General features: G+C 36.9%; 1 protein-coding gene across 15 annotated transcripts in view; it reads right to left on the reverse strand.

Annotated features, from left to right (window-relative positions):
- Nucleotides 1-24,152, reverse strand: part of IQSEC1 (IQ motif and Sec7 domain 1) — a 365,521-nt gene that overhangs the window by 251,319 nt on the left and 90,050 nt on the right. The gene's annotated exons all lie outside the window — the stretch shown is intronic.

Consider the following 24,152-nt stretch of genomic DNA (forward strand, 5'->3'; position numbering starts at 1 on the left):
CAAATAGTTAGGATGACAGTCTTCCCGCACATTCTCTTTGTTTCAAGAAAGGTTTTCTAAGGCTTGCACTTTCCCTACTATTTAGGCATTAAAAAAGAAAACAGTTATTCTTAAATTGAGAATAGATCTATTAGAAGTTAAAAAACCTAACAGTTGAAGCCAATAACAGGAATACTACATAAAATATGTGCTATCGGTACCCAAAATGTCAAAGACCTGCAAACATGCAAGCTTTTCGCTGTTTTAAGCCTTTCTTCAGACTTTACATAGCTAACATGCTTAGGAATCTAATCGCCAGACTTATCAGATACTACCCAGTAAGCAATAAATGTAATAAACATTTCATAAATTTTTAAAACCACACATTTGTCTGTTTCTCAGAGTTGTGAAGAAATAAGTGATAAAATACAATAAGTTACAGAAACTCTTGAAGACCATATTTTTCTCAAGGTGAGATCATTTTATCAGTCAAAACAGGAACAAAACTGATCCCTCTTCCCTGCTCCTTATCCCCAAGTTTTATTTTTTTCTTCCCAATGAGGAAATTGCATTTAATGTCACTCATACTGATAAGTTTTCCGCCACTTAAGATGATTAGAAACACAATACTTGCATCATTTTAGGAAAAAAATCCAGCACAAAATATTCATCTCTTTGCCCCATCCTGTTCCCTCCTTGCTCCAAAGCAATCCAGCCTTATTGATACTGAACCCATAACTGCATCTCAGCTTTAGCTTACAAAGCTGACAAGTCAGAATCAAAAATAATCAAAGCAGGAGATTCCAGAGCAAAAAAATATATATAATAATAAAAAAAAAATCAAGCTTCAAAATACCGTTTTCCATGTCTAAATCTTCAGAGAGATCCAAATAAAATGAGGATGGATATTAATTTGCAAAATCATTGGACATTGGATCAGTGGAAGAAATAATACAATGAAACAATTCTGATCATTGAAAACATTTATTTCAGCATCTTCATCCAGGTAAGGATCAAAGAGCAACACGAAGTTAATTAGTGATCACTTCTGTGTCAGGGGGAGCTTGTTAGAAACCCATATCAAAAGCTGCCCTCAGTTCATTAAGATTATTGGTTCATCTGACACTTCAAAAATACAGCCAAGGCTGCCTCTTTGTTTTCCTTCAACTTACAGCCTGCACAGTGCTGCATGCCAGGAAACATCTCCAGCATCAGATGGAGCATCAATGCACCAGCATAAGGCAGTAGCAGGAGTGCAGCTATGCTGGACATCAGCCAGCATCTTTGTTGTAAGCCTTACAGACAGGCAAACATCTCAGCCAGAGCCAGGCAGGGTGCCCAATGCAGCTTACAATACCTCCAGCCGTTGCTGGGGTTTTCCATACTTGCTCTCTGTTGCAAGCCAAATTACCTTTGAATTTTTATTTTTAAAGCATAGGCAACACAAAATAATTTCCTATTTTTAGGACTGCTGTTAGTATCTCACATAAACTAAAATTCAGATGTTTTCCTTACTATAAAAAATCGTAGTTACATGGAAGAAAACTACGTCAAGCAAACTGCAAACTCTACCTCTTCAGTAACAAACTAAGACAAGCGTTACCTCCTCAAAATCAAAGACAAAGGTAATTCTTTAGTATAGTATCTACCCATACAAAAAACACTCTTGATCTTCTTAAGAGCTCTGAGAATTTGGGAGTCAGTGATGTTATTACACACGTTACCTGTTACCACCACATTTATTTGACTACATATTAGGAAGATTTTAGAAAAACAACGTAGAATGGAAGAACAGTTCCACAAATCCATACACAGAAGAAATCTTAAATGAATATATATAAGAAAACACATTGTCAGTTGTTCTTGATAAATGAAGACAGCATCCGATACCAAATGGCTTTATATCCAACTACGTTACTTTAATTATTCAAAACATTTCAATTTACAAACATGTGCAAGACTTAGAAAGTGGCGTGCATTTCTATCTGGGCACCCTGCCATAGCAATACATGTGAGCTGACATCCATCTCTGCAGATAATGTCTCCTTTTAACACATTCAAGACGGACCAGATCAGAGGTGAGGAAAGAACCAGCACAGGGCTAAGTTTTCACATCAGACTGCAGTTTCATGAACTAAGTGTTCACTGTTAATTTGCTGGCCTTTTGGGGCTTCCTTTCTCTCAACCCCAACACCAACTTCCCCCTCAAAAACAACCAAAAAAAGACAGAAGAACACTTCTGCCTGGTCTCTTTGAGTTGTTGGAATTTAGACATGCATGTGTATTCTGACCAAATACAGACCAAAGGCTACCAGAAAGGCTTGAAAGTAGCTTTTTCTACATTAATACCCTATCCTTGAATTTACTTGAACACGAGAGGGGGAAAAAAAAACTCACCTATACATCCCCATGAGTAATTTAAAAATTAATAAAATGCTTAACTGACACCTTCTACACTCACTCTTCTGCAAATTACATCTTGCAAAACATACACCTTACAAATACCCAAACTGTACATAATAACTTGATGGAACAAGTTTTTGCATAGAACTGAGAAAACTGGATTTAACGCCTTGATTTTCTGCTCCTCCTCTTGACTAGAAAAGCAAAATCATCTAAACAGGGAAAATATCTTTGCATTCTCAAAGAACTCTGGAGCCACTAGAAGCAACCAGCAGCCATCCAAGACAGCCTTCTCACTGGCTCACTATTTCTCTCACTAAAAGTCCATAAGTATTTTTAAGAAGGTGCTTTAGTCCAAGAGTCACAAGATGAAGGCTGGGCAACTGCAAGGTTTTGGTACTTGCCAAGTTGTTTTCCAGCTACACTAACCTGGAATCAATTGCTATCCCAAGTCAATTGCTTTGCAGCAAAATGTAGCTAAAAATGGGAGAGAGAACAAGCTCCCTTCTTTGATTTTTAGGATACCACCAGGTGAAAAACCTGTTAAATTTTTTCCTAACTGCTAGATTCACATCTTCAAGGTCAAGATTTTCCCAAGTAAAATCCAGAGAGTTATTTACAGATTGTCAGTTTAACACATACAATTAATAATTTGCATGGCTGAATGAACACAGCTGAAAAAGCTACTAGTTGTAGTTTAAAATGTTAGACTTTCTTTAAGCATTTTAGATAATTTGAGCTTAGATAATTGCTTAACGTTTCTGCTTTTATTATGCATCTACTAGACTCTGGATTCTTCTCTCCTTTGGGCCAGATAAAATTAAGAAGTCAATATTGATACGAAGAGTGAAAAAATTTCAGGCAGTATATGGGCTTATTTCCTGTAAGACCTTAAAGGAAGAAAAATATCTATCATATCTTCTATTTCATTTTAAACAGGAAATAATCCATTTATGTGTATGTTATAACAGTAATATTATAAATCTCATGTAATTTTCCTCAAAAAATATTGAAGAAATTCTACTTTCATCCCTGGTTGCCTTCCAATATTTCATCAACCTTTTGGAATAGAACTAAATAGTAATCTGCACACTCCATTGAAGTATAAGTTTGTCTTCTTGCTATCCCAGGGAACCACACTCCCAGCAGGAAATCATCCTCTAAGACCGTTACAGCCAGTAGAAGCAGAAATGACCCTGCTAACAACAGCATTTACTGTAATTCATTTTCAAACAGAGGCCAGACATCATAGTACTATCATAGCAAAGCTTAAACCAAAAACCGAAAGAAAAACAACAACAAAAAGAACAGTGGTTAAGATTTACAGGGAACAGCAAACAAAAGTGGCTTTTTAAACCTGAATACTTTTTGCATGCCTAAATTGAGTGTGTCACCCTCTGTCAGTGCACGTCTTTGGGAAGTGAAGATTTTGGGAAACCATCTCATTTCTTGTTGCAAAAATGGGTATGCAAAGCAGAAGATAAGTCAGGAGACAGCCACCATTATCTTCCTATAAATACACCAAGCAGCATAATCAGGAAGACAGGATTGTTACAGTTTCACATCCCCACACCCACCCATTAGATAACAAACTCAGCCAGATCTCCTCACCTATTTAGGGAGGTCACTCCCATCAGAATACAAAGAATTGGGTAAAAGCCAAGATTTGCCAACAGTCTAAAATTTCCAGGTTAAATAATCATGCTCTATGTGAAATTAGTTTTCCTGCAAGCCTCAAGAACAAATTACATTTCTTAGAGATCTCAGGAGACCTGCTATGTGTAGAAATATACAGTAACCACATATCAAAGGGCATTCTAATTTGTTACTAAAGGAAAACATTGAACCAAACCTTTACAGAGCAATACTAGCTCAATGCATTTGATTAAGCCTTGCTCTGAACATAGAATTTGTCCCAATGAAGTAAACTACACCTGTTACTAACTGTTCTTTTGTACTACATTATGTTTTCCAGTATTGCTATGAAGACGACCTACAATGAATGAAATCTCCATGAAGCCTCCTTAATTGCTGTACAAACAATGCTACTTATCTCACAGGACAGCATTAGCACACTTCAGTATAGAGCTCCCACGTTCTGAAGGAGCAATTCAGAACAAGGGAGATCTGTCAGGAAATTTCTAGCCCCAGCTAAAGACTGTTACATGTTTGAGCCTTCTTGGATTTTTATTTTAGCCCTCTGAGCTTGACATCATTTGTCCCCATGGTTCACAACAGATCTGCAATACTCCATTGAGGAACACTCAGTGAGTCTTACAGCAACCTTGATCATCTGGACATCAGACATCTAAAACTTCCCCGAGCCCCAAAACAAGCATGTTCTGTTTTTTCCCTTGCTAAGTAGGCCTAGGTCAGCATCAGCGTGTTGCCAGCACTGTACAGAACAGTACGTCCAAGAACACAAACATATGGAATAGAGATCTTACAAAGAAAGAGCTAGCTTGCAAGACTGTGTCTATTAGACAGTTATACAGACAGGCAAATTCTACTGTGCTGAAGATTATTAAAAGAACTGATAAAATATTTAGTAAGACCTGTGCAGCCAGCTGTACTTTAAACAAGGTATGTTTCAGGATGAGAAAAATACTATTTTCACCACTAATTATGACTGTTCTGGCAAGATTCTGTTGTCATACACAACTGAAGGAATGAGCACCCACTGCTAAGACATTCTCTTGGGCCTGCCCATCACAGAACTGATGGAACAGATCAGTTACAGGATTACAATTACTACTTCACATTTTGATTTAATAGGGAGAAAAATAACCATTTTGCATGGGAGAAAATAGGGGTTTTTTTTGTTTTGGTTTGTTTTTTGATCATTTGGTAACAGTAATGACCTAATAGTTTTGTTCTTTTCCAAATATGAGAACCTAATGGCCACAGGGTCTCTAAAAACTTTGAATTAGACAAAATTTCTTTCAGAAGGTGACACCTAACAGCCAGATATGACGCACACAGGCCAGAAGTACACACTGCAGAAGACTGCTTCCAATCCCTCAAGCTAGATGCATTGTCTTCAGATGCTGACCTTAAAGCACAGTAATGCGTTCCACTATCACACCAGAACAAATATTTACCTAATAGAATAGAAAGGTGCTAAGCTTGATTTTAGGCAAGTCAAAATTTGGTTTAGAAACATGCAGCAAACTTGAGGACTAGCACATAACAAACAGCCATCAGACCTGGCATTGCATCATTGCCTACTATCGTTACTTCCTAAATACCAACCAGACGTACTGCCAGGGGAATCTCTTAATTCAAAAGGACATTGCATCTCTGAATTCATCTCTTCTGCCCTAAAGCCTATAGGAATCAAACAGGACATAGATGGCAACAATTAACAACACCCAAAAACTGGAAGTTTATAAATGCATTTATACCCACACTTTCAGCACTGTTTGTCTTTTACTCCTTACAATATGTACGGCTTTGCATCACATCTAGCAAGTGAGCAGCTCGTATCAAATAGAGTGCATCAGTTTACACTGTTATTACAGTGCTCCTACTTTTGGGATAGGAATCATCACTAAACCAAACTTATCACAAGAAGCATAACCTTCCAAGAAATCCCATGCATTATAGGAGCACCAAGCTCACTCTAAGGCCTCAGGATTCTTGGTCACTTAGAAGACTGTACTCTGTGGTTTTAAGCACTAGTCTCGTGCTATAAACGTGTTGAATGTTTTCTGTTTCATTCTTCTCAATGCTTTTAAAGCACTTCATTGTGCCCCATTCTACTGATCATATATGCTGCATATTCTTACCCTTGGAAAGATGACTTGGACAGGTTAAAGACACTGTGAAAAAAGCCCCTTGCACGTCCTAGCTACATGGAAAACATTTTCAAGTAGTGACAATTTTCTATTGCCTAAGAAAATAAGGAGCAAGCAAAAGCATAATTTGACACGTGCAGAAGTTGACTATATAGGCTGCAAAAGCTCTTTTCTTATGAACAAATACTTTTTGATTGCAGAAAAGCAGGAAGAGTTTAGAAATCACTTACCATTACTAAAATGGAAAAAAAAAATAGTTTCAATTGAAGTCCCAAACAGCAGAGTGCTTAAAACTGAAGCCAGAATGATACAGACTAAAATTGGGCTGGTACTTAGACTAATGCATCTCACTGTCGATCATGCATGAAAGTAAACCATCTTCATGTTATTTTCTTGTGAGAGATAAGTTAATAGAAGGATAAACAGATGAATCACTAGCTGGAAGATCCAATGTTTGTTGTGTAAAGCACCATTTTCAAAGCAAAAACAGTGACATCAGGTGTCCAGTTACCCTCGTGTACCACAACAATGAAGCAGGTAACTGCCAGGTACACTGCTGGAACTGGTCCTCTACGACCAACCCAGCGCATGTACCTGTAAACAGACAGTTACTGGGTTATGGCAACTCTGCCCAATTGCAGTGAAATAAAACACTGCAACAAATCCCACTGTGCTAGGGAGGGAAGAGGTATAGTGAGAAAGAGTTCCATACTAAAGCACAACATGCGACTGACCACTTAAAAAGGACATTTGATAAGTCTACTGAATTGACTGAGTAGTAGACCTGCAATTGCCTATTAACTGTCTTCACTGGAACTACACATTATTTCACAAAGAACACAAATAGGTAACTTTTCATCCTGTATTTTCTTCTATTTTCATTAAAGAAAGTAATCTAATCTTCAGCTCTCATTAGCAAACAGGAGTGCATTACCTTCTACATGCAGACCTCAAAGACGAGCCTGCATGCACTCATATGTGGAGATGATCCCCATCCCATGAGGCCTTCCATTCCAGCTCTTGGCAGGCATCACTCTTTCTACTAGAAACTGTCAAAGCCTCTTTAGGTCTTACAAAGGTATATACACAGACACAAACTTTCAGCAACCATGTCAAAAAGAGAACTAAAAAAAAAATCAGTTCGATATTCCTGTCCAAACTTGCTCTTAGAAAATAGCCACTTCCTTAGGTAGCAGATGTAATTTTTGTCTTCTGAAGTTTAATTGTTAAACTCAGACATCTATCAACCCATGAGAAGCAGCAAAAACGTAACTTCCATAGATAACTTATATTCAATTACCACATAACTGAAGTGTAGCTACTAGTATAAGTTTTCCACAAAGAGCTTGTTATATCTATATATATTCCTGGATTGTCTTCAGCCACCACTGCCTGCAAATTTTTTTTCCCCAATGCTCCCAACATGGATTGCTGATAGGAAAAAAGATCAGCTTGATTTTATTGCTCAGCCATCATTGCTGCATACACTACTGAGCTTAAGGCTAGATAGCATTTGGGCTGAACTTATCCTCTCTGCATTCACTTGATTCATCTATCTCACATTTTATAGTAACCTAAGTTCTCTTTTTCTCCTAGTGTCTGAAAATACTTTAAAGCAAAGGTTGGAATACAAAACCCCACAAAAAGCAACATCCTCCAGTCCATGCCCTATACTTTATATCAAGGTTATTGATACCATCTGCCTGCTCAGTGAGAGGCAGAGGAACATGCTTGCTCCAGCATGCAAATAAAGAGCCGCGCTGGGCAAACGATGCGTCCTACCACCACCTGGATAACCTGGAACCATCTTCAATACACAAATATTTAACAAAAACTGTTCAATACACATAATACAGTCATTCACAATAGAGGTGCAAACTTCCTCAGGGCACTTCTAGTTACCTGGAGAAATACTGTTATCTTCTGCACACAATTGTCCAGGTTATTTGTAGAAGAAAGGGGAGAAGCAATTTAATTTTTTCAGGATACATATTTCTAAAGCTGTGCACAGACTGAAGTAACAGTGATCTAAGCACAAAGCTTAGAGAAGTATTTTTACATTTCTGTATCAGAGAGTCCTTTGTCCATCCCAGGAAGGGGAAGCTATTAAGCAGGAGGATAAATTATACAAAACAACCTTTCTCATCCACCCCCTGGGAAGCTTGGCATATGTCACAAAAACACAATTTCTAGACAGTTACGGTTCATGTAGACAGGCTCATTCAGAATGCAGTCCCTTTAGGTATGCTACATAGCGTGACAGACAAAATGACCTGTGGAATAGAAAATACAGCCAAGCAGAACACAAGTCGAAGGAGGAGGAGCATGGAGTTTTGTTTACAAAAGTTTTCTATTATCCTTCCCTGCAGCAAGTAGCTGTGTTTTGTTCTAGAGGCCTTAGTTTCACAACATTTCACTCTGCTAAAAAGGCTCTGCAATTTCCACTTGCTTTCCTGAAGACCAGTATCAATACGCATCTCATGAGATTAACCAATTAGATGTCTGTGGAGAAGTCAATATATGCTCCAGGTAGGAATACCACGAAGTAGCCATATAGAAGGAAACTAAGTATTTCACTTTGATAAACCAGGGGTTCTCTTAAGATCAGCATCAGATAATTAAAAAATGGAACTGGAAGAGAAAATTGCTTAAAATATCTTGACTTCATGATCTGCCAAGATAATTCTACCAGTTTTGTTTTTTTCTCCATTGCTGCTCAGTTATTTACAGCTTAGAATTTCTCACAAGGAAATAATTGATACTGCAAAAACCGAAATTGATACTCTTCCATTGCTTGAAAAAAATCTCATGTTTATTGCATTAATCATTTTAGAGGTGAAGTAATTGCATTTTTTCCCTGTAGCTCACAACTTTTCAAGCCATTTTACCTCTAAATTGTAGAGTTGTTCTTATTCCTCCTAGAGGGCAGGAAATATTAACTTCACTCAATTAGATGTGGGTTCTCTTTTTGTTTGTTTAAAATAGTGAGTAAAGTTCAATGCAGTGACTACAGTAATTTTTGATATAACCACACATCAGGAATCTTTAAGGAAGTTCAATGATGTTGTGATTATCTGTTTTACAACCAAGAAAAGTCCTGAAACTTTTTTGCACATGTACGAAGAAGTATAAAGAAGCATGATTGTGTGTTCTTCTGTACCTAACATACCTAAAAAAAAGGCACCATTTCAGCATAAATGGCAAATTACTGGACAGGTTTCTTTCTGATTTTGAGGGTAAGGTCTTGCAAAGAATGAAAACACAGATCTTGAAGAGTCCTCTGATTTACAGAGTGCATCCCTAAATATTACATTAAAGTAACAGTTAAGACACAAGTATGATTTTTCAACAGTTATGGCTACGATTAAAATAGTTCCCTTATACAGACCCTTTTCTCTCATAGCTAAAAGCATTGGCTTTTCGACTATGAATATACCTACAGCAAAATACAGTTCATAATCAATTTAACATCTAAACAGAGTAATAATCAGAAGCCAAACATTTAAAACATGGTCAAATCAAGCTTGGTCTTTCATTTGTATCAAGTATTTGTATTCCCCTTAACACAGTTATCCATCTGCCAAGGGTTTTTTTCAACATGGATTGGGAAGTACATGTGGATTAGATGACTCTAGACTAGAATGAGTAGCCAAAAATCCTTCATCAAGAATGAGCCATATTCTACATGTAGAATTTACGCCTTTAACTCTCAAGCTTTGGATACCACTACATCTACACGGTTATCTGACACATAACAAGATCTCACAGTATTTATTATCTAAGGAGAAAGAACAACAAAACTTATTGAGACATAAATGGTGTCAACCTTCCATCCCAGAAATTCAATTTTCAACTCAACAATAATAATAAATCAAAATCCACCATCTGAAACCTCCCTATGCAATTTAAGCCAAAAAAGCATACTACTTTAAGGATATTTTTTTTCTGTTTAAGTTCTATTTCAAAACAGCCACCTGAACATTAAATTCTACACACAATTTGTTAGAAGTTCAAGAGATCTGTCTCTAAAAAACTTAAAAAAAACCCTAATGAAACTGTGCTTTTAGAGCACTAACTGAATTTCATACTAAGATGCAGGAAAAGTATTGAAACCTAAAATTCCTTAGATCTATAAATTAACCTTGTAGTCTATCCTAGCACTATTTGGGATAATGCCAAATACAAAGACCACCAGAAACATCTGAAGACAAAAATCTGTTCCTAGGGGATTTTATGTGGCTTTCACATGAAAGACATTTCACTGATCAGTATAAAGGCTTTTTAACTTCTGAGCTCAGTATGAAATGCTCAAGTCCTGACATTGTACACCCATTCTTTATTAACTAGTCATGTTAATTTCCTCCAGAAGTAAACCTGATTTTAGTGTACCTATGCATATACCAAATGCAACCTTAGTTTTAGTTGTCATTGATGTAACTCTTTTCTCCAATTAATATTATAGAATCTGAAAAAATAAAAAACACAAAACAGAATATGCTCCATTGTTATAAATCATTAGACACAAGGCAAGAAATTGATCTAGAAGCACTATAATTTGTAGCCATTAAGTATTTGCATGCAGAAAGTAAGAAATGTCCTATTATAAGAGCATATCCCGTAGTCAAGATTCTTGGCTTCTTTTTTAGGTGCCTGGAGGCATCAGTTTTAATTATAACGGCTGTACTTAGAGCTAATGGTTTTCTTGTTATTAGTCAGATTCCATCTGTCCTAAAACCAGCAGTGGTTACTGAATGAGCCATCCCCAAAACAAAATGCCCTTCTTTAGACAGTCTTGAGGTTAGACTGTCTTGAAGTGATTTTGGCAAGGAATAGAGTAATATGACCTAGTTCTTATCTTCTGAAAAATACCATACAACTTTTACTTAATTTTTTAAAATCAGTTGTCTTCCCCCCACCCCCCCACCACCCACATTGCAATCTTTACTACCATTACAAATCTTTCAGGTAGAATTTTAATGACTTATCCATTCATTTTACAAGCATTACTTCAATTGTATTATACCTTATGTAAGCGTTACTCAAACGGTTCCCTCAGAGAACTCTCTATCACCTGTACTTGTTATTCTCCTATGTTTGCTGTTATCTATTTCCCATTCTCTTGCCACTGATGCACTTTTTTTTTTTTAGCACTCCCCATCAACAGATACTGATCTTAACACAAGTGAAGTCTTCTGACTTTTGGATTCCCTCAGCCTTCACAATGCTAAAAGAAAAATCACCCTTTGTGCTAATGTTCACCATAAAGCATTTTCAGTCCTAATTTTATTAGCACGCTACCTATGTGAAAGCACATCATATATCCATTTGTTGGTAGGAACAGCACTATATTTTTTCAGTTAACCATTCCCGGGATACCAAGAAAACGCTACATTATTCTTACTCCCTTTTCCCCCCTCTTCCCTCCTCTCTCCCACCAAAAAAAAAGAAACCCACCGAAAAAGCAAGCCCCTTTTAAGTCTTAATGTTCCTCTGTTCTTTAGTGGCATCACTATCTCAAGTTGAACAAATATTCATGTGACTCATTTATTTCGTTATAGCTACAAGAGTTTGGATCAGATAATCTAAGCCGTGGTCCCCACTTAGCACTGCTACCTGCAAGCTATTTATTCACTTGACATGGTAAGCAGATGGCAAGATTCAGAGGTTAACGCACAGTCATCTGCTAGCCTGTACAATAACTTTATATGTTTTCTATCTGTTCCTTATATAAAAAGAGCTTTTAGAGCAAGTAAACTACTCCCACAGCTACATTCTCAGTATTTTTTTTTTTAAACAGCCAATTAAGTCTCAGTATTTGCACTTCTTAAAAGCAGCATTCATGGAGCACTGCAGCTACAGTACATTAAAACCACAGTACTGTACAATTGGAGTTATCACCAGACATCATTTGTCCTCACTATCTGTCTTTTCCTTGTCCTTTTGCCCTTACTTGACCCTCCAAAAAGATGTAAAGAATCATTCTGCTCCCCTCCTGCCAGGAAGTCCAGGTGACCTCTAGACCATTATTTAACTTCTCAAAATTTATGGCAACAAAGAAAGAACATATCCAGCATTTCCACACGCTCAGCCTCAGTTCTTTTGATTGATAGGTATGAATGCACACTCAAGGCTTTCGCCCTGTGATTCCTGCCCAAAATATCATTTTAACAGCCCCTCTGCTGCCATGTTTTAGTGTTTTTCTCTCTAATGTGCACCATTTACACAAAAGGGGACCTTCTGTTTTCTCTAAAGAGTTATAGTTTAGCTAACAGATCTATTGTATAAAAAAGACCCCTGAATATTTGTGAGGAATCTAATAACTACAAATCTGTAAACCAGTGCAACTTTATGTGCACAGAACTGGGGAAAGAGCATCCCTTCAGATGTTCATCCATCAAAAACTTATTCTTATAATATGCTGACATTAAACAAAGCTAAGTTCCAAGATCAAACATCGATGATACTCCAGCGATTTCTCTACATATACACTGAAATCTAAGATTCCTTTTCTTCCGCAATGAATCAACTGAACAGTTTATGAAGTGATTTTGATGGATCAGTGTTACCTGGCACAATGAGTTGTCAAACTAATCTCACCTCACAAAATGTAGCCCTTCAAGATAAAAATGCCAGGGTCCTTAGCCTAGTTTCCATCTATGATTATTTTAGACATGGTCTTCAAACACTGCTGGACAAAGGCCAAGGACGGCAGAGATGATATAAGTACATTTTGCTTGCAAACAGATCTGTAAATTTGCAATCTGTACAAATGTTTTCACTCCAGAAAACGTTATTGTCTCTCAAGACCATTACAATTCCAGAACAACTGAAGTGTCATGAAACTGAAACATTTTCAGTAGAATCCCTTTTCCAGATTGTCACTAGCTTCTCACACTTTAGCTAAGATTAGGCATCCATGTGTTTGTATGACAAAGTTCACCCTTTCTCCAAAAAGAGACAAGTGGGGAGATGGCAGGAGTTGGACCATTTTGATGTACTACCAGCCTGTCATGCTCATTAAATAGATAAGTTAGGTCACTCATGAGGTATCATTCCTACAGAACTACAGCAATACTAACTTCAACTAGCATAAGAGACAGCAACAGAAAAGATATGTCAACAACAGAACAAATGCATCACTTCCACTAAAAACCTTCTCTGTTCCATCTTCTTGTTATTTGAGCTATAAAACAAGGTCAGGAAAGGTATTCCTATTAATGGCAAAAGGGCACTGGAAGGTAGTCTTAATCAACTACCTTACCTGAAACAGGCAGCTTTGAAAGAATTACAAATATCCAAATACAATTAAACTTAATGTAAGATCTTGAATATTGAGAGCACATTCTATTTAGGAATACGTACAGTATATAGGTTTACACTTTTCCTAGAATGATCTGTCATCTTATTAACACTGCATACTTCTGTTGAAGACGACAACATGGGAAATTTATTCTTCAAGCCTAGCTCAAAAACAGCTGTTGAATTTAATACAGACTTGGCTCCGTATGCTGCATCAAGTCTACAAGCCAATGTTTTTAATGAATGTGTCTTGAACAGCTGAGATAGTTTTGCCTTCCTGCAAACATCCCTTTAGTATTTGTCATGACATGCTCCCTGGGAAGGCGAAAGGGATAGAGTTATCTGCTCTGCTATCTTTGTTCTGCCACACAGCAATTCCTCTGTATAAGGAGCCAGGCTGCAGCTGTGAGACAGCAGTCAACTCATCCTGCCTGAGAAAACAAACAAGCAATCCATATGATTTGTCACTGGGCTATTTTTGTTTCAGCTATTCCCACTCTTAGCCTATGGTACTTTTAACTAGCCCACAACTTCGTTCCTGATATCTAGGGTGGACTGCATACCTAATACAATGATGCACTTGAAAATTCAGCACTAGGCTTGTCCGAAGACAATATTAATGCTGCATTTCTAGAAATCATTTTACTCCACATTTCTGTCACCAAAACTTCTTATTCTTTAAAAACTCCAAGAAAACCCACAGAAAGAGTAGCTATTAATGAACAAACAGAACGCTCTTCTGAAAGTTCCTATTGCATTAAGTATGAATATTATTTAGTATTAGTAGTCCTACCCTCAAATAGAATTCATTATGAAAACTTAGTAGCACAGAAGCTTTGTTATTAGATTATGGGACCCAAGCCAAGTGACCCAAGCTGAGCCACCACTATGTTGTAACAGGAAATACACATTTCTTTTATTGCTTACAACACCACTTAAGTTTTCACCAAGTAAAAGCAGTACAGCACCGAGCATAAGGTCCTACTTGGGTTATCCACATTATTCAAAAGGCACTCCTGGAACAAGTCTTATCAACCCTAAAATTTTAAGTGAGAAAAAATCACATTGTAGGTCAGAGAAGCAATACCACCAAAATAAACTTCGAAAGTAAATTTCTATAGAAAACTTAATTTCAGCACGCCTAAATGCATGCTGCTTACCAGCCCCGAGTAATTCATTTTCCACCTCTCAACTGCAGTTCAACATATACTCAGATCCCCCCCCCCCCCCCCCCCAAGTTAAGAGTAAATATACCATTTTCCACAAAGTTGCAAGTCTTCCTACTTCCATTATTGTTCTAGTTTACATCAGCAGACTCAAAACGTTTGGATAGCAAATAAGGTTAATATCATTAATATTTCACTGCATACAGAAAGACTAGTAAAAAACTGAGGCTGTTTTGTTTTAAACTTCCGGCATACAGATTTTAAACAATTTATTTGGAAAAAGTTTTGACAAAATTTGGTCAGATGTTAGATACTGATTTTCAATGAGGTTATTTTTTCCCCACCATCGGACAAAACTTACTATTACTCAATAGCTCACAAAAATTACTTCCCCCCCCACCTCATTCACAGACCAATTCTCACTAGAAAGATAATTTCCTTCCCAGAAAGCATTGCAAATTCAGTTCACATCTAGGTTAGAGTGATTTTCATACATTCGTTTTCACTCATTTTAATAAGATAAATGTATTATGTATTGGAAGGAAAAAGTGCAAAAAAGAACGTCACCATTAAAAATCCAACTTGGATAGAACAAGCTAACATTGTATTTTACTCAAATAGTACCATGAACTTCTTGTTATATCACTTACTAGGTATTGTTTACTTTCTAGAATATTAATAGAAATGTCCATATGAAAGAGAGTATTGAGTCCATTCACGTGGCCTCTTTCTTATAGCTGGAACTGAGACTAATTATGTCAGGCAATTACCTTTTGACTTTCCAGTAATTACTAAGAGAACAATAAATTTGCAGAGAACAAACTGCAATATATCAGACATTATACATTTCTCAAACTTTGTAGTTTTAGACAATGCAGACCAAGATGCAAAGAGGATATTTCATTTATGCCTGAAGTAGTAACATGCTACAAACATGTCAGTGGTGCACAGAAAGTAAAATGGAAGTGCTCTCTCTGCTTTTAACAGTCTCTTGCAAACTGGCAGTCTGAAAGCATTCTGTATTCTCAAGTAGCACACAATTATGGTGAGGAATGAGCAAGTAAAATGAGAACATTTAGACCTGCACCAGCAGGTACAAAGCTACCTTCGCTTGTAGGTGAACTGAAGTCACAATAGCAGCAATTTATCTTGATCTACGCTAAGGGTATTCAAGAAACCCACAACATTAGAGTGACCATATGTGACTGTAAAGCAAATGAGATATACAAACTAGATATATGATACGTCAAGCCTGCCAGAGGAGGTAAAGAAAAGTACATATGAGTTGAAGAGTCATGTACCTATACTTAGATGGCAAATCTTTGCCTCTTGACACACTAGTTCCAACTCATAGAAGATAGCTAATTAAAGGAAAAGTCCCTCCATAACACAGCTCTCAGTGCAATTATTCAATAGATCACCGAATATTTGTAAGCATGAGAACCAAAAGCATTACTCAGCTCTGTATTAAGAGCCTTTGACAAACAATACAACGTAGAAAACCATCAGATGGCATAAGTGTGGTCACAATCAGCATTGTAAAACTATATTTTACTGAATACAACTATTAAGTGGGAAGGTCACACAAAACAAACCATTTGAGAAATTACATACAAACAACTACTAAAAGCTTGAGAAGATTGCACAAACATTGAAGCAGTGTCATAGTTTACTTCTGTTTCCCAGAAGGTGACAGACTTGAAAACCCAAGAATGATAAAAAAAAAAGTGTGCCTTGTCATGTTCTGTATTGCCTGGGAAGGCCACAGAAGCAGAAGCCATGGTACTGGAAAAGTACAGTGTATCAACAACAGCTGAAAATATATTAATACAGGGTTATTTTCGCTTGTAATTGGTCATTCACACATCTAAGCTAACCCCTCTAGGGAGGCTCATTCGTTCACTAATTCCCGCTTCCATACAAGTCAATACAAAGGTATGATCTCACTGTGGGAAAGAAATTAAAGTACGCTCCATTCTCCATGATAAATTCACCAACCTGGAATCTGCAATCCCTCCATTCAGCTATTGGTAGCAGTAGCAGTAAGTGAAAGTTTATTAGAATTAGGATTTTTGAATGGTTGACAGAACCTTAGCAAAGGGGTTAACAAATCTTATTTGCTTTCATATTGCAAATATTTACATCAAATAGAAATGGAAGCACATAGGAGGTCTTGTAAGCAAGTGAAAAACAACCTATGCTTTTTTGCACCTCCATAGAATGTGAAGATAACAGTTTGAAGATAACAGTTTGAGTCTACGTATTTTCTGTACTCTTTATGAAAGAGTCTTGTGATGTGTATACACCTACAGTATCATTAAGATTTCACTCCTGACATTTAAACTTCCTTATGAAAGTCTAGATAAATTAATTCAGAGTTCCATGCAATGTCTAAGAATACACAGAAAAGATGACTACATGGTACTGCTCTCAGATCTTTCGATTAAGATTATTCAGAGGCACATAAGTCAATGAAATTAACGCATACCACAAGTGACAAGGCATAATTTCATTAGGCAGCCATGTTAAGGTCAGTACAAATCATTAGACTGATGTTGCCAATCATTTCTTCTTTCAATTAGCTGTGCATAAACGTATCCCAACATTTACCAAAGTCTTTAAGTCCTAACATTTATAACAGATCTTAAACACTTATACCCTAAAAAAAGCATTAATAGGATTGCGTTAATCATAAGTTTTTATGGAGCAAAATACTATCTTCTCTTTCTCGATTCTGTAGTTTATTAAGTGTTGGCTGTGAATGGACAGTATTTAAGGATTCACTTTTGCATTCATATGAGCAATAATGTAAACAAACGAATGCCAGGCTAGCAGATTGCATCTTCTTATCACACCTTCTTGTAATTATCTACCATTTATTGGTCAGTTGCCATATTAAAGAAGATAGTGAAAAAGAAAGCCTCAGAAGTCACAACAAGATGGCACACAAGAGACTGCAGATTTTACTGCAGCTACCCAGACCTAACGTTGGCCTGCAGGGAGTGTGTGCAGGAAGACTTTTCTCCTTTCTTGTCTCTAAGTTCTAAACAAACAAACAAAAAAGTCAAATTGTTTCTTTTAAAAAAAGCCTGACTAAGCTTAAACGCATTTCCTCTGTGGAACTCAGCACAAGAACAGCTAGACTGACCCGGTACAAGCTCTGCCTAGGCTCCCATCCGTTTGCACAGACAACTGTGACATACTGGATTGTACTTTCTCATCTAAGGTGCTCCCAGGAGATAGCAAAACCAAGACCAAGTAATCTCCAGAAGCATCTCAAAGAACTCCGGCAATAATGCATTTCTAAAGATAAATGGCAAAACTGTTCTTACTCTTTCATGCATCTTCTGGTTGGCCCAGCAAGTATTTACTCCAAAAACAAACAAACAAAAACACTTCAGAGTTCCATCTGGGCATTTTTATACCAAGCTAGGGATAAATATTCATCTATCCTGTGCTCCCAAAGGTGTATAAAGAGAAAAGTTCCTAATTTGGCAGATAAACTGTATACTTCACAGATCACAGATAAATGATCTACTGTGCAATTTTAAAACACATCTGGAGATTGCAAATGTATTTTAAAATTAATCTCACCAGTTTAATCTCACGTTCTTTAAATACTAGTTTGGGACCAATCATCACACTTAACAAAACGTTACAGCAAAAATTCATCATGGGTATTTTTGCTCTCACACCTGTTACAATAGCAGCAGAGTAGGACAGTAAACCAGAGACAAATTCTACAAACTGCAAATCTGACGTAGGCTTGAGAAGCACTGCAAGATTTCCAGCTCGATATCTGTCTCAATTCAGTTGTCTAAATCTTAACAGGAGAAATGTCACACCTATGAAGTCTTAAGCACTCTGTGAATGACTGTGTTCTGAAAAAAGCTCAGAGGAAATAATACTTTATTTAAAAAAAAACGTATAACATACTCAGGACATGCTGTGCACTATCCTGATTATGTATGCTTCAGATACTTCTGTGACAGTGACTACTACATACTGCTCACCACTGCCAAACATGTTCATCTTGAATGAACTGACATAATTGACTTGAGTAAATAACACTTCCCAACAACAAAAAAAAAAAGAGAACCCTCTCAGTAAAATAACAGAATAGCAGTATTTTAGATTTTAGTCTAATATTGTCCTACAAAGTAAAAGAAATTCAACTGAAATAAAACCAGATGGAAGGAGTTTCTATGTAAAATGACTGTTTCTTCTGTGATTAGATCAGCACAGCATTACTGAAAGCCTTTTAGTTCATGAGGAAAACAAACCTATTTTTCAGGGCACAAGTCTAAAAATCACCACCCAAAAAAACTCAGCATAAGCAAATACATTACTACTAGTCCTCAATGAAGCTTATTTTATGAAAGAAAATAATCTTATTTCCTAAGTTTCATAATATTTGAATATTCTTTTGGAGAACTACACAGAAAACATGATATTTCACCATCATTCTTGCATGACTCAAAAGCACACCTGAAAACTGAAAATTTGAGATTGAATTCTTCAAGTTTAGGGAAGGTCAGAGCCTAGGGTTGTTTCCAGCCCAACTCCAGTTCAAGTTTTAGTCAAAAGAATTTAGAACAACCTTCGTAAAAATGCCACTTAAGTCACTCTGGAGTCACTTTTGCTGAAGCAGCACCCTCAGAACTTCTGCAGTGGTGCCAAAGAAAGATTTAGGAGAATGTTTTAAGAAACACTGTTGGACGCCTGCATTTTCAGAACTGTAACTAAGCGTAATTTCACATATGCAAAGCAACCTACATTAAAAAGGGGTCAGCAGCTGCCTGGGGCTCCGTACTTCTGACAAAGTTGACTCAAAATTGTATCAAGTATACAAAATGTTTTTCACTCCTTTTTGTACTGACCTTGATTTTGCTGCTATAATTAAGCAACATCAGGTATGAAATAGCAAATATCTTTAGCTATGTTGACAACAATATGTAAACAGATAAGTAGGATCAGATTTAACAGCTGCTGCTGTGTTTAAGAGCTACTAGGAATTCAAAGGTCTTTGCTCTGCACTGCATGTCCCTAACATCCTTTCCTACTATAGCTTGCTAAGTGCTCACAGGTTTGAGTAGAATTTGCAACTCATGGTGCATCATTTTAGTATTTGAAGTGTGCTATTAGGACTACTTGATATTAAGTGGTAACATTAGCTATTGAATTATTACTTCCTATCATCAAATTAATAGTTAGGTTAATTTCTAATGCATAACAAAAATTATCAGGCTTATCCTGACTCACACAGAAGTCTTCTTTAGATGAGTTTATTATTTTTCCCTGCTTTAATTCACTGATATATATATCATAGGAAGTATATATAAAGTCTTCTTACATGAAGCTTTTATATTTTAGTGTGATAGTCCTGCCACTTTGTGACAAGAAGTGCTCTGTTCTGAAGTGCATTTCCTAAGCAAGTATCAAGAACAGCAAAATGAGACAGGCAAAAGCTAGTTAACTGGCAGAGGACAAAAAAATGAGGTAATCTAATTACTTGTTAATTTCACCAGCTCTTAACTTCTAACTATAATTATTTTAACATTAAGTTTTAAGTTGGAGTGACAATATGACTAAGAAGAATAAAAGTGATGTTGATAGCAGAAATGAGTGTACAGTAGAAGTATTAAAGATGCACTGCACTACACTGATGTCAGGTTGAGGAAATATTCATCTCACACTTCACTGAAGTCTACAACACTTTACCTAATACACTGACCCACAGAATCCACTGGCTACCTAGGCAAAATTGACCAAAAAAATAAATTAAAAGGTAAAAACTACTTAATATACCAGAAATCTACATAGTGGTGACGCCAGTAAAGTCAGAAAAACAATAATTTAACTAAACATAAATATAAAGACACTCTACTTAAAAATATGCATTAGGGACACCAATAGGAAAGCTGCTAACAGAATTATCATTGCCAAAATGGTGAATTGTGAACAATGGGAGCAAGCTTGAGCCTTAATTTCTTAGTTTGTGTTCATAATATTTCAAGAAGTATTAATCTACCCTTAAAAAGCAATTCATACACTAGCACTAAATGCAGAACAGCTTATAAACTACACAGAGCATTCTCAGCTTACTAGGTTTTCAGATTCCATGCTCTAAAACATCTTAATAAAATAATCTTTACAAGGGCTATTCAGAATAGCTCAGTTTGCCAGTGCACACACCCAAATGCTCATATTAGCCAAGATTTAAACAGCGTGTGCTCAAGAGCATTACTGGAACTCCGCAGACACAGTCTTCACATGCAAGCTGACTTCTGCATGTTTAGGACACCCAGCCATGGGCAGCCCCAGCTAAGACAGAAGCACCAGCTGCCAGGCCTGGGATTGCTGTCTAGTTTGGTCATTAACCAACCTCTTGGGCGTTATTGCCTTCAGTATTTAAGTTGCTGATGTTAAACCACCACACTGCCTAAAGAACGCACAACTGGAACTAATCATGGTAAATAGGGATTTCATGCTGGCATCTCATTACCAGAAGAGTAGTTTACAGTTAGGGAAATGTCCTAATGAAAAATCCAATTCACAGAGTAAAAATCCTTATCTAGCATCAACTATAAGTTCCACTGAAGCCAATCTGAGAAATACTGCATTTACATGGGCACTACTGATACCAAGAATCAAAATGTAAGGCAGACATACCAGTACAAGAAAGTGAGCATTCAAAACAAAGTTTCTGGATTCCAACCCAAGTCTTAGGAGACCAGACTGGCTGCTTAGTTTGCTCGTCTACTGGGTTTGTAGAAAACACTACAGCTTTGCTTTGTAGTAAAAATACATTTCTGTCAGGAATAAAAATTAATCAGAACTGCTGAAGGATTTCAGCCAAACTCTGATGTACTGTGCACTGGTGCAGTTTTATTTCAAGGTCGGTGTGCAGTTTTAGGGGATCAGGACGTAAGAAGGACAAAAAAGTATTAGAGGTCATCCAAAGGCAGACTATGAAGATGGTGAAAAGTCCAGACAGCAAGATATACACGGAGAGCTTAGGGCCCTGGGTTTGTTCAGAGCAGAGCAGGCTGCGCAGAAACCTCATGGCCCTGCAGCTCCTCACATGGAGTGGAGGGGCAGCACAACAAGGCCCAAGGGAACAGCACAGAGCTGTGAGGGGGTGACAGGGAAAGGCTCTGCCCCAGAGAGCAGCGGGCATGGCACGGGCTGCTGGAGCTCAAGGGGTGTTTGGAGAACAGTCTCAGCCATAGGGTCTGGTTGGTGCTGTGTGAAGGCAGGAGATGGAGTCAGTGATCCTTCTGGATCCCTTCTAGTTTGGGCTATTCTGCAGTCATAAAATCCAGATTACTTCAATAGGATATTTTGCAATCTGGAAAGAGCTATTCTTGGATTTATTACTTAAAGTGATCAGCTTTTCTTTTTCCTTATTGCCTACTACTTCTTGAATAGAAATTGAGAAACTGCTCAATTTCTTGCCCTTGGTAAAACTCCTTCAAATATTTCTTTTTTATTTATGAACCCCAAGAGCCCTCTGAGAGCTGTTATCTGAGAGATATTTAAAGAAAACTCTCTTTTTTTGTGTGTTGCAATATTTAATACATTTTACTGGTTCCTGCATTTCCATTCTTCCAGGAAAAACAAACTCTTGGGACACGTCTACTCTAAGAAAATACTGCATATTATAGATATACTACATATATATATATACACACATATACATATATGTATATACGACATATACATATATATATATAAATAAAGAGATCAGTTTATTGGATTCCTTCCACACAATGAAATGTTTAAAAGTCATGTTTGTTATATAGCTAGTTCATTATAATTACGGATTTGTAGAAAGCCAATATCATCAATCAAAACATACTATATGCAGAGGTACTTTGCTTTAAAATAATTAACTAGTATAAAGTCAGGCACGTCAAGAAAATTCCCCTATCTAGAAAAAAATGCAACAAGTCTTCAGGTAATTTGCAGTGCAAGATAGTTCTCAGTGCACCCTCACTAAATAAAAAAATTTAAAAAAACTTGGATGTTGTTAACTTAATATCTACCTAAACCCATATCTTTTAACAACCACACTGGGATATATGATCTTAAGTGTTGTCTGTGACAAGAGAGCATTTGTATACTAACAGAGCTTCATGAATCACTTACAGCAAATGTTCCCAGCAGAGAGACATTCTAAAGCCTCTACTGCTGTTTGGAAGGAGTTCATGCTATAGCTAGAGAAATAACTGCTGTGGCCTTTGGGGTGCAAAAGGCTCAGAGTTTATCATATTTTTCAAGAATATTCAGATTAGATTAATATGTATAACATCGTTATCTATTATCTACTGAGTACAAATAACAAGTAGTTCTAACACTGGAACAACTGAGCCATGTTTATTACAACACTGCTGCTGCAGTAATTAATACCTGCAATATACATAGTGCTCCTTTACCCTGGTCAGTGCCTGATTGAAGGAGGAGACTTAAAAGTAGTAGATGGGAATGATAAACTGAGGATAAGAAAAGCCTTAAAGAAACTTCCACATATGCACTACAAGAATGGGTGCATTACAGAAACCTTGCTCTGATTTCACAGGGATGGCTCATTTACTCTTCAAAGCAAAGGGAAAAGACTGCATCTGTAAAAGCTGAGAAGTACCAGAGACCAGTTTACTAGAAAGAAACTATTTTACATAACCACTTTACTTCACTGCATTGTAGATTCCTTAACTAAGTCATATTAACCATGTGATTTATGTCTAAACAGAGCACTGATTGAGAAAGACAATTATTACAATCAAAAACAATTCAGGAAATGCAGTCATGACCAGACCGTAAGACTCATCTTTTCTTTAGCAAGTTACTGCCAGCAAATCAGTTACTATACAGAGCATGTACAATCCAGTACTAACTAGAGGCTTTGTTGAAGATTCATGGTTCAGGTGACTAACTGTTGCTACAAATAGCTATGAACACAGAACAGGAAATTAAGAAGCAATTTCTCCACATCTTTTAAGCTTCAGACCATACTGCATGTCAGAGCCATGACAAAAGGCCAATCAATGTTGCTATTGAATCCAAGGACTAAATGCAATCAATACCACTTAAGAACACAGATTAATTTGAGTATTTGTGTATAAATGCTCGCTATGCTTCATTCCAAGGTATGATTCTCATAAAGGCTGATGTGGCTCAATTCACTAGCAATGCAGTTTCAGCATTTGTGATATGGAAAGTGGAGTGGAGGAAGAACACAAGTTTGGTGAGGGTTTCTACTTTGTTACAAGTGGTCTCCCCTGAAAAACAAACAAACAAAAAAAAGGGTTCTGAACATGAGAAATGACCCCCTTCCTGCTTCTTTCCTGAACTATCATTGGCCTTCAGGTAGCCAATTTTTGCAGTTGACACAGGTTGCTCTTTCATTCTAGGGAAAGCAAAGAATGAAGAAAATAAAGCAAATGCAACTAATTTATCCAAATCTACTGCCATCCTAAAACATTCCAGGATAGTTTCCTCAAAAGTT

The sequence above is a fragment of the Gallus gallus genome, chromosome 12, assembly GCF_016699485.2.
Source record: "Gallus gallus isolate bGalGal1 chromosome 12, bGalGal1.mat.broiler.GRCg7b, whole genome shotgun sequence".
In the NCBI taxonomy this organism is placed as follows: domain Eukaryota; kingdom Metazoa; phylum Chordata; class Aves; order Galliformes; family Phasianidae; genus Gallus; species Gallus gallus.